General features: G+C 40.0%; 1 long non-coding RNA gene across 2 annotated transcripts; it reads right to left on the bottom strand.

Annotated features, from left to right (window-relative positions):
• Window positions 1–1,477: 1,477 nt before the first annotated feature.
• LOC140591771 (uncharacterized) lies at window positions 1,478–7,953 on the bottom strand. Of its 2 annotated transcripts, none has more exons than XR_011992075.1 (14): window positions 7,796–7,953; window positions 7,399–7,538; window positions 7,091–7,295; window positions 6,944–6,984; window positions 6,572–6,765; window positions 6,341–6,482; window positions 5,595–6,242; window positions 5,244–5,324; window positions 4,905–4,990; window positions 3,835–3,898; window positions 2,406–2,472; window positions 2,036–2,190; window positions 1,813–1,923; window positions 1,478–1,631 (listed from the first exon to the last, which is right to left on the bottom strand). It is a non-coding gene; the product is annotated as an uncharacterized lncRNA (long non-coding RNA). The 2 variants fall into 2 exon arrangements; XR_011992076.1 differs by having other exon boundaries at window positions 5,595–5,680.
• Window positions 7,954–8,265: the final 312 nt, after the last annotated feature.

The following is an 8,265-nucleotide window of genomic DNA, read 5'->3' as shown; positions in this document are numbered from 1 at the left end:
CGTGCAAATTGTAGCCTCTTTTTCCTATTTGTAGTGGAGATGAGTGGTACCCGGTGGGGTCTTCTGCTGTTGTAGCCCATCCGCCTCAAGGTTGTGCGTGTTGTGGCTTCACAAATGCTTTGCTGCATACCTCGGTTGTAACGAGTGGTTATTTCAGCCAAAGTTGCTCTTCTATCAGCTTGAATCAGTCGGACCATTCTCCTCTGACCTCTAGCATCAACAAGGCATTTTCGCCCAACGGGACTGCCGCATACTGGATGTTTTTCCCTTTGCACACCATTCTTTGTAAACCCTAGAAATGGTTGTGCGTGAAAATCCCAGTAACTGAGCAGATTGTGAAATACTCAGACCGGCCCGTCTGGCACCAACAACTATGCCACGCTCAAAATTGCTTAAATCACCTTTCTTTCCCATTCTGACATTCAGTTTGGAGTTCAGGAGATTGTCTTGACCAGGACCACACCCCTAAATGCATTGAAGCAACTGCCATGTGATTGGTTGATTAGATAATTGCATTAATGAGAAATTGAACAGGTGTTCCTAATAATCCTTTAGGTGAGCATATATGCTATGTCTAGATCTCCTGGGGAAATCAAGAGTGTTGCCCACAAACATTGTTCAGCTTTTGGCCTAACATGGTCCTTGCGTGTTTTAAAGTTGCGTGAAGTGGAGTGAGGAGCATTCTGAACATCAAACTATTTTAAGATAAATTGTCTGTAACAGGAAATTTAGTTTCTCAATTTATTTCTTATATATTATTTTGTTAATTATTGAGTTCAAAGTTTTGTAGTAAATGGTGATATTGTCATCAATTTGGTGATAATGCGAGCCAAACATTTCTCGAAAATGACATTTGCATACAGTAAGTAAAACATTCTGAAATCATATTTCTATTTTATTCTGCTGCTGCTTACATGTTTACATCTCTGTCTCTCTCGCTCTCTCTCTCCAGGACAGTGAAAGTAGGACTATTTACCCTTGTTTATGTAGCTGTAGGATGGCCATAATATAGTTTCAATCCGATATCGATGTAATGCTTGTCTGTGATGATTGGTTAACATATTGATTGGTGTATTAATATAGCCGGAAAGTAATAAAACCCATTGCAATCAAGTATACAGTGCCTTATAAAAGTATTCGGTTATCATAATTTTACTCAATTACAAAGGATAGTTAAACGTTTTCCAAATGAGCATTTTATTGCATTTCCAAAGGCACTGTAACTTATTTCTGTGCCAACATTAAAATTAAATAAACTTATGATTTAATGTCGATATGAGATGACAAATTATTCACAAATGATACAGAGGTGCCACTCATTTCCACATACAGTAACTCATCACAATTGGGTGCCACTGTGCTTTTTAATGAAAAGCTGATAAAACTTAAAATGTGGTTCGGTCATGTGTGTAGTCTGTGTGTAGACAAGGAAACAGAGGCATAGTAGCTGTTATTTTTTTATTCCAAAGTCATCCAATTTGCTATTTTCCTTACATACCCACCCATTCACTCACTCACTCACTGACCCACCCACCCATTCACACACCCAAGTCTTCCGTAAGGTGTTTGCAGAACTCGCTGCAGAACCCAGGCTGTGTGAAGTTCCCCTCGTCTTCCACGCCCAATGTAGCCTATGGGACAATAAATAATAAGCAAGCATACTTAGTATCAAAACAGAGCAACAATGTTTTTCATTGCATACTTTCAAGAAAATATTCAGGACCTGACACACAATAAATTGTTCTGGTGACTTTCTTTTTGCAACCACTGACTTCAGCAACAATTGTCAACATTCTTACACAGTATGCATACCTGGTAAGCTGTTCTTATAAGTCTCTAGACAGTGCTGGCAGCATTCCAGGCGATACAATCGTCGGAATTGTGCTTGATAGGCCGCACTGTACAGTTTCCATGGGACTACACCTGTAGGTTTCAAATTTAAGAATGATTCATTAGAGTAAAATCCCTTGTTAATGGGAATACAAACATCCTAACTCAAAGGGTATTCAAATATCATAATATGTTTTATACCTACTGTCAAGCCACTGAAAATGCGCTCGGGCACGGAATGTTTCCCTTCCGACTAAGATCCAAAAAAAGGTGACAAACAAGTGACAGCTTTAAAAAAGCTTTGTCACCCTCGAACAGGACTACTTCTAAAAGGATATCCTCCAGGACGTCGAGGGGGATCTGTGAAAGAAATCATACAAGCACGCAAATATTATTTTACAATAGTTCTGTAATATAACAAAAACAGACAAAAATAGCATGACTTCTACATTCCAACTCCAACTGCTTAAAATGAAGCTCATTGTTTTCACATTTTTGTAGGGTACAGCACAGTAAGCACAGAGAAAAAAAGAGAAAAACAGCAGGTTCAGCTGTAAGATCAGCTACATAAATACCTGTTCAATGGAGATGGAACCCATTCCTCCTCCTCTACCATCTGTGCTTTCAACACATTGAATTTTCCTAAAAGAAATTATATTGTCACAACTATTGTAAAACTATGACATATTGTAATGGTATCACATAGAGTTGACTCCACCTGAGGGCACAGGTGTAAAACAATTTGATCACGTTGGGCACCAGACCTGGAAAAAGGCAGTCATGATACTACCAGCTTGTCAGACTGAAAGGCTTATATGCATATGGGTCAGAACAATGCATCAGAGTGATAAATATTACAGCATCAACTTTGTAAGGTGTATCAATCCCCACTAGGGTTGTAACGGTATACCGGTATGGCGGTTTATTGTGATATTGACATGTACGATTATCATATCATGCACATTTGCCTATCCGCGGTTTGGAAAAAAAAAAAAGAAACCAGATCTCACCTGCGCTGCTGTGTATATGCAACTTCTTTCCGCTTTACTGCTTAGACTCCACCCATAAATGCACAGCGGCGAAAATGTCCGATAGTGGCTGCAAATTCTAATCTCTATTTCCCGCCGAAAAAAAAATTAAAATCTGCAGTATGGGAATATTTTGGGTATCCGAAAAATGATCGTGGGGTGGATATCCAGTTTGCAAGAAATGTGGACGAACAGTGGCCGCAAAAGGAGGAAATACGTCGAACATGTTCTCCCATATTCGCGAACACCATCCCTCCGTGAAGATAAAGGTAAGTTCCATTTATAACTTAAAGCCGTATTATTTCTGTGATGCAGAGGGAATCCCGGAATCCAGTCATGTAATTGGAGTCAATTACAGTATAATTCAGATGCCACGTAAAATGTCCGATTTGATAGATAGATGGATGAATAAATCAAAATATAGCTGTGCAGCAAATTAAATCGCGATGTGCGTCTGTGAATATACAGCGCAAAAAGGCTGCCGCTTGCTCATTAACCAACTACCCCCCCCCCCCCCCCACACACACACACACACACACACACACACACACAGCGGCACAGATGATTATTTTGTCCTCCAGGTTCGTGTGCCGCCCCCCATAGAATCCCTCCCGGCGCCCTCCCAACTTCATCCCTTATCGTCTCCGCTCGCCCATCCTCTAGAAAAACGCTTTATTTAGATTATTTTTGTTTTCCTCCAAGTTCGTGTGCCGCCCCCCACGTGACATGAAAAAGTGCCGCCCCGGGCGGCTGCCCCGTTCGCCCATGCCTAAAACCGCCACTGCATGATGGTCATGGTTTTTAAAGCGTCTGCTGTCTCATTCACTATGTGAAGACGTGAACACATGAACATATCCAGAGCTACTCTCAAGAGAACACTTAATGATCATTTTATAATTTTATTTAAAAGAATAATCATCAAATACACTAACTGAAAACTCATAGGTGTTTAGTACAAGTGGACACATTCTCTCACCTCAGCGGTCAAGATTGAGCCCTGAAAATCTCAACATGCTTACATTTCTTCATCATAATCTGACCTGAAAAAAAGCAAAGAAATGCATGCTGCTATGATAATCTCAGGAAAATATTAACAAACATGACCCTGCACATATTGCTCTCCCATATATGCTGTTAAAGAGGAAGGACAGTTTGATTTATTCTTGTCTAATATAAAGAGAAATAACTTATTCCTTATTTTGTTCAAATGGGAGATGCGCAGCTTTATTTTATTTATTTTTCCCCCAAAAGTTAGACTCATACTTCCATAAGTTTTTTTTATTTTCATTAAAAAAAAGTTTGTTACAATAAACCATGTTCATCCAAAAACCATATCTCTTTTTATTCATTTAAGGGTCATTGTAGCTGATGATTATACTAATAATAATGATAGTTTAATACCGTATACCACGAAACCGTGATATTTTCTGAGACGATTATCATACCGTGAAAATCTCATACCGTTACAACCCTAATCCCCACCTTCAGATCAGATCACTAAGACCAATTAATCTGACTCCATTAAATTATGCTGCTGTTTGTAATAGGGTCAGTGGTGGCCTAATGGATAGGGAAGTGCACTTGTAATCGAAAGGTGCCACTGAAGTACCCTGAGCAAGGTACCACCCCCAAGCACTGCTCTCCTCTGCAATGTCATGGTGTCATATAGGTTAAATGCAGAGTACACATTTTGTTGTTGTGCACTGTGTGCTGTGGTGTGTCAATGACAACTAATCACTTCACTTATATGCCATGCACTACGAGGCATCACAGAAAATATTTAAAAAGTATGACACAAAAGGAATTGTATTACTGATTAATGAATAGTTTGTTTCCAAGTTATAAATAATATAATAACCGATACATTAGATGTTAAAAGTTATAACACCCATAAACAATGACAACTGTATTACATGAAATGGTTGCCAATTGTTAAATGGTTTCCAAATTTGCGACTAAGAGAGCCCATGCGGCAATCAATCAAATGAGTCAATCAATATATAAACAAACAAACAAATACGGAGGAACAAAACATAAAACATGCACCTCTGAGTCTCTGATTTCCGATCGGGCACTTGTGTGCTCCAGATGTGGTAGTCCCCAGCAGTCATCACTGCACACTGGTAGATCTCCTGTCATACATATCAGACCATGCATGAAAATATTAACCAAATAAGTGTTTCACCACATTTCTGTGATACTGAGCCATCTTATGAAGCATATAACACTTTCTTAGGGTGGCTGAAGGTTGGTATACATTTAGCTGCAGATCAAGTACCCACTGCAAACATACATAAGTATACATATTCTAAAAAACATGGATGTGTTAAGGTTTTTATTAAGTTGTACAACCAGGCCCTCAAAAAATATATATTGTCTTCATACCAGGGGATGCTGCAGTTGTCATACCATGAGCTGGTGCTGCTGTTGTTGTTTGTGCTTGTTCGGCTGGTGCTTCAGCTGGTGCTGCAAAAAAGCACATTTTAAACCAAATGATTTAGAATGAGTTAAATCGGTTGTACTGCATGCATTTCTCATCAACGCTATGCTGTCTAGCATTTCTGACAGATTTGTAAGTTATAGCTTTATGATCTTTCAAATTGCAAAATAAACATGAGGAATCACCTACAATTAAAAGACAAATATAACTTCACGGCACCGGACAGCAAAATTACATAAACATGACATAAACATGACATTACCACTAATAATTTAGAATGAGGGTGGAATACATACCCAAAACTGTCTGACCATTGGAATTTAACTGTATGTCCACTCCTTTGCCCAATCTCTTCTTCATGCTTTCTATGGTTCTTGAATTTCTAGCATTGTTGTAGTGACACAAAATATTTCGCATCAAAAAGACATGCGATGAGGGAGTCATCATGTTGAGAAAATGATTGTTTTTCCTCATTCCAGCAAAGAGCTGTTCAGCACACGGGCTGTTGATCCAACCACGTAACTCTGGGACCAGTTCCACCTTTCGCAAGACATCCCTGGCATCTTTTGAGTTTGCCTCATGAAATCTATCATAAAGAGCATAATGCTCAGACGATCCAGTTATAGGGTGGCCATTTTCATCAGGAACTGGCTTCTTGGTGACTAGCCATGGCAAGCTCACTTTTATCTGTCCAGTAGTGGCACATCTGATGTTATCTTCAGTAGGCTCAAGTAACCTACCCCCATGAGGTTTGAAGGGTAATGATTCTGGATCTCTTAGGTTGGTATGTGTTGCCAACCCTCTCGCAAAATCATATAATACAATGTTTGGAAAATGTTTCATCGACAATAAAAGGTCAGCAAAGTCCCGGGGGCTCTCAGCCCTTATGTTGAACTTAACACCATACACCACAGCACAAGGACAGGTGACCACAGCCCATCCACCTGTTTAAGGAAACTGTAAATCAGAGTGCAACCATTCCAAGTAATGAAACTAAGAACTGTCTGTAAAAACGGTCTCTCAGTAATAGAACACAACTTACCAGAAGCTCCCCAGATCTGTGAAAACACCTTATCATAACTCGCTCTGTTCTTCATTTCTTGTTGAAGTCTCGTTACCAGGTCCATCCGTGAGCCTTTGGGGTCTATGCCACACTGTCGGCACAGAGCACGCACAGCTTCCATCTATAATGAACATTAGTATAGTTGGTCTGGCGTGGTTCAAAAACACACATCTTTGACAAAACTGACAAAAATTGACTTAAGTTCAGTACCTTGAGCTTAAGAAGTTCATCAGTCAGTCGGTCCTCTGTGAGGTTAAACTCAGATTCCTCCTTTGCACTACAAGCAGAATACACTTCTTTGTATTCAGTGTTGAGTACAACATCCCTATCTCTTGTGTGAGGACCAATCCACGGAGCCCAACTATGGTAACTGGGATGGACGACAAATGGGTTTGACTTGTTGCCTTTAAATGATGTTAGAAAATATTATTAACATAACAGTACATTATTCCACGATAAACAAAGTAAATGCTAGAATACTGTCATCCCACCTAGAACATTGTGCGGACTGTACTTACTTGGGACCAACCCACGGCTGATCATTTCAAGGGAAACCATCTCCCAGAAATTTTCAACACTTACCTTTCCATCAAAAGTCTGAGATGGTTCCTCAATGCTGCTCACTAAGGAAAGCAAGACTTAAGTAAGCATGTTCCAAACAGTCATAGCTGGATATGTGGTGCTTGAAACAATGTAAGACTAAGAAAATGAATAAATGTGTTCACTTACCAGGCATGCTAAAAACGCCCTTCTCATGAAGGTCCATCACAACAGATACTGGATGATAACCACACGATACACAAGCATATGTGTAACCGAGGTCTGACAGTGCTTCAAAGCTTAAATAAGCCTGCAGGACCCTTTCCCTGGATGGATAGGTTTTACCAGAGGTCTTCTCCAACACATCCATGGCACTCCCTACTGCCTGATGAGTCTGTGAAATTGATGTATGACATTTAAAGGCTTTACAATATATTATTTTGATAAAGTATTCGTAATTGTTTTAAATGATTAAAACAACAGAACATGGTTCCTACCTGAAGTGTATTGCGTAGAAAATGGCACATGTATATGGACAGAAGTGTGTGGTCATCGAAATTGTGGACACCATCAGTCCACTCCTGGTATCGATATGCCATACCACACCTGTAGCACCATTTTCTGTACACTGAAATTCCTAATGGACACAAGCACCAGTAAATGTTACACATTTATCTTTCACCATTTTACACTGTGACATGTCTCTATACTTTGCACAGTACTAAAAGCCAGTGTATGAAATTATCTCAGTAAGCATACAAGTGTGAATTGCTGGGAAGGAGGCTAAGCTGCTGATAGTGGAAGTCATGGCTACACTGACATTTACAGTACATGTAGTGAGTAATGAAATGTTAAAATATCGATAATAAATATTTAAATAAAGAGAGAACATACCTTCTATGACATCAGTGATTGTTAGGATTTTAGCCTTAGATGTAATCAGCACAGGTTCGCTTAGAGGAGTGGGCTCTAAACATTCTGAGCAAAAGGTTTCTGATGGTATGAAGTGCACAGGGAAATGAATGGTCTTGACCACGTCTGAGGGGAAAATCGCAGGCAGTTTCTTCTTATGAAAAATGTATTGAACCATCCGCGACAGATTTTTGCCTTCAGGTGAGTATGGAGCTCCCCCATTTAGCCCGAATGTCATAGACCTCTCCCCCCCCCCCCCACATCCTGACAAAGATGTATTTAGTTGTATTTTGTTATCAGGGTGATCGTCCGTTCGCAGGCCACTTTGGCCATGTGGTGTAGTCATGCTAGCGTGATCTAGGCTGCCATTATCCAAGGAGCAGGGCCAGGCGCGTGCCACCCGTTTGAACAATGCGGGCGAAATAACTGCCTTATGGGATGCGAAGCTTGCG

Source organism: Paramormyrops kingsleyae, chromosome 6 (genome assembly GCF_048594095.1).
Source record: "Paramormyrops kingsleyae isolate MSU_618 chromosome 6, PKINGS_0.4, whole genome shotgun sequence".
NCBI classification, from domain to species: Eukaryota; Metazoa; Chordata; class Actinopteri; order Osteoglossiformes; family Mormyridae; genus Paramormyrops; species Paramormyrops kingsleyae.
The sequence above is the reverse complement of the archived record's forward strand: the minus strand, read 5'-3'. Positions and strand labels throughout refer to the sequence as shown.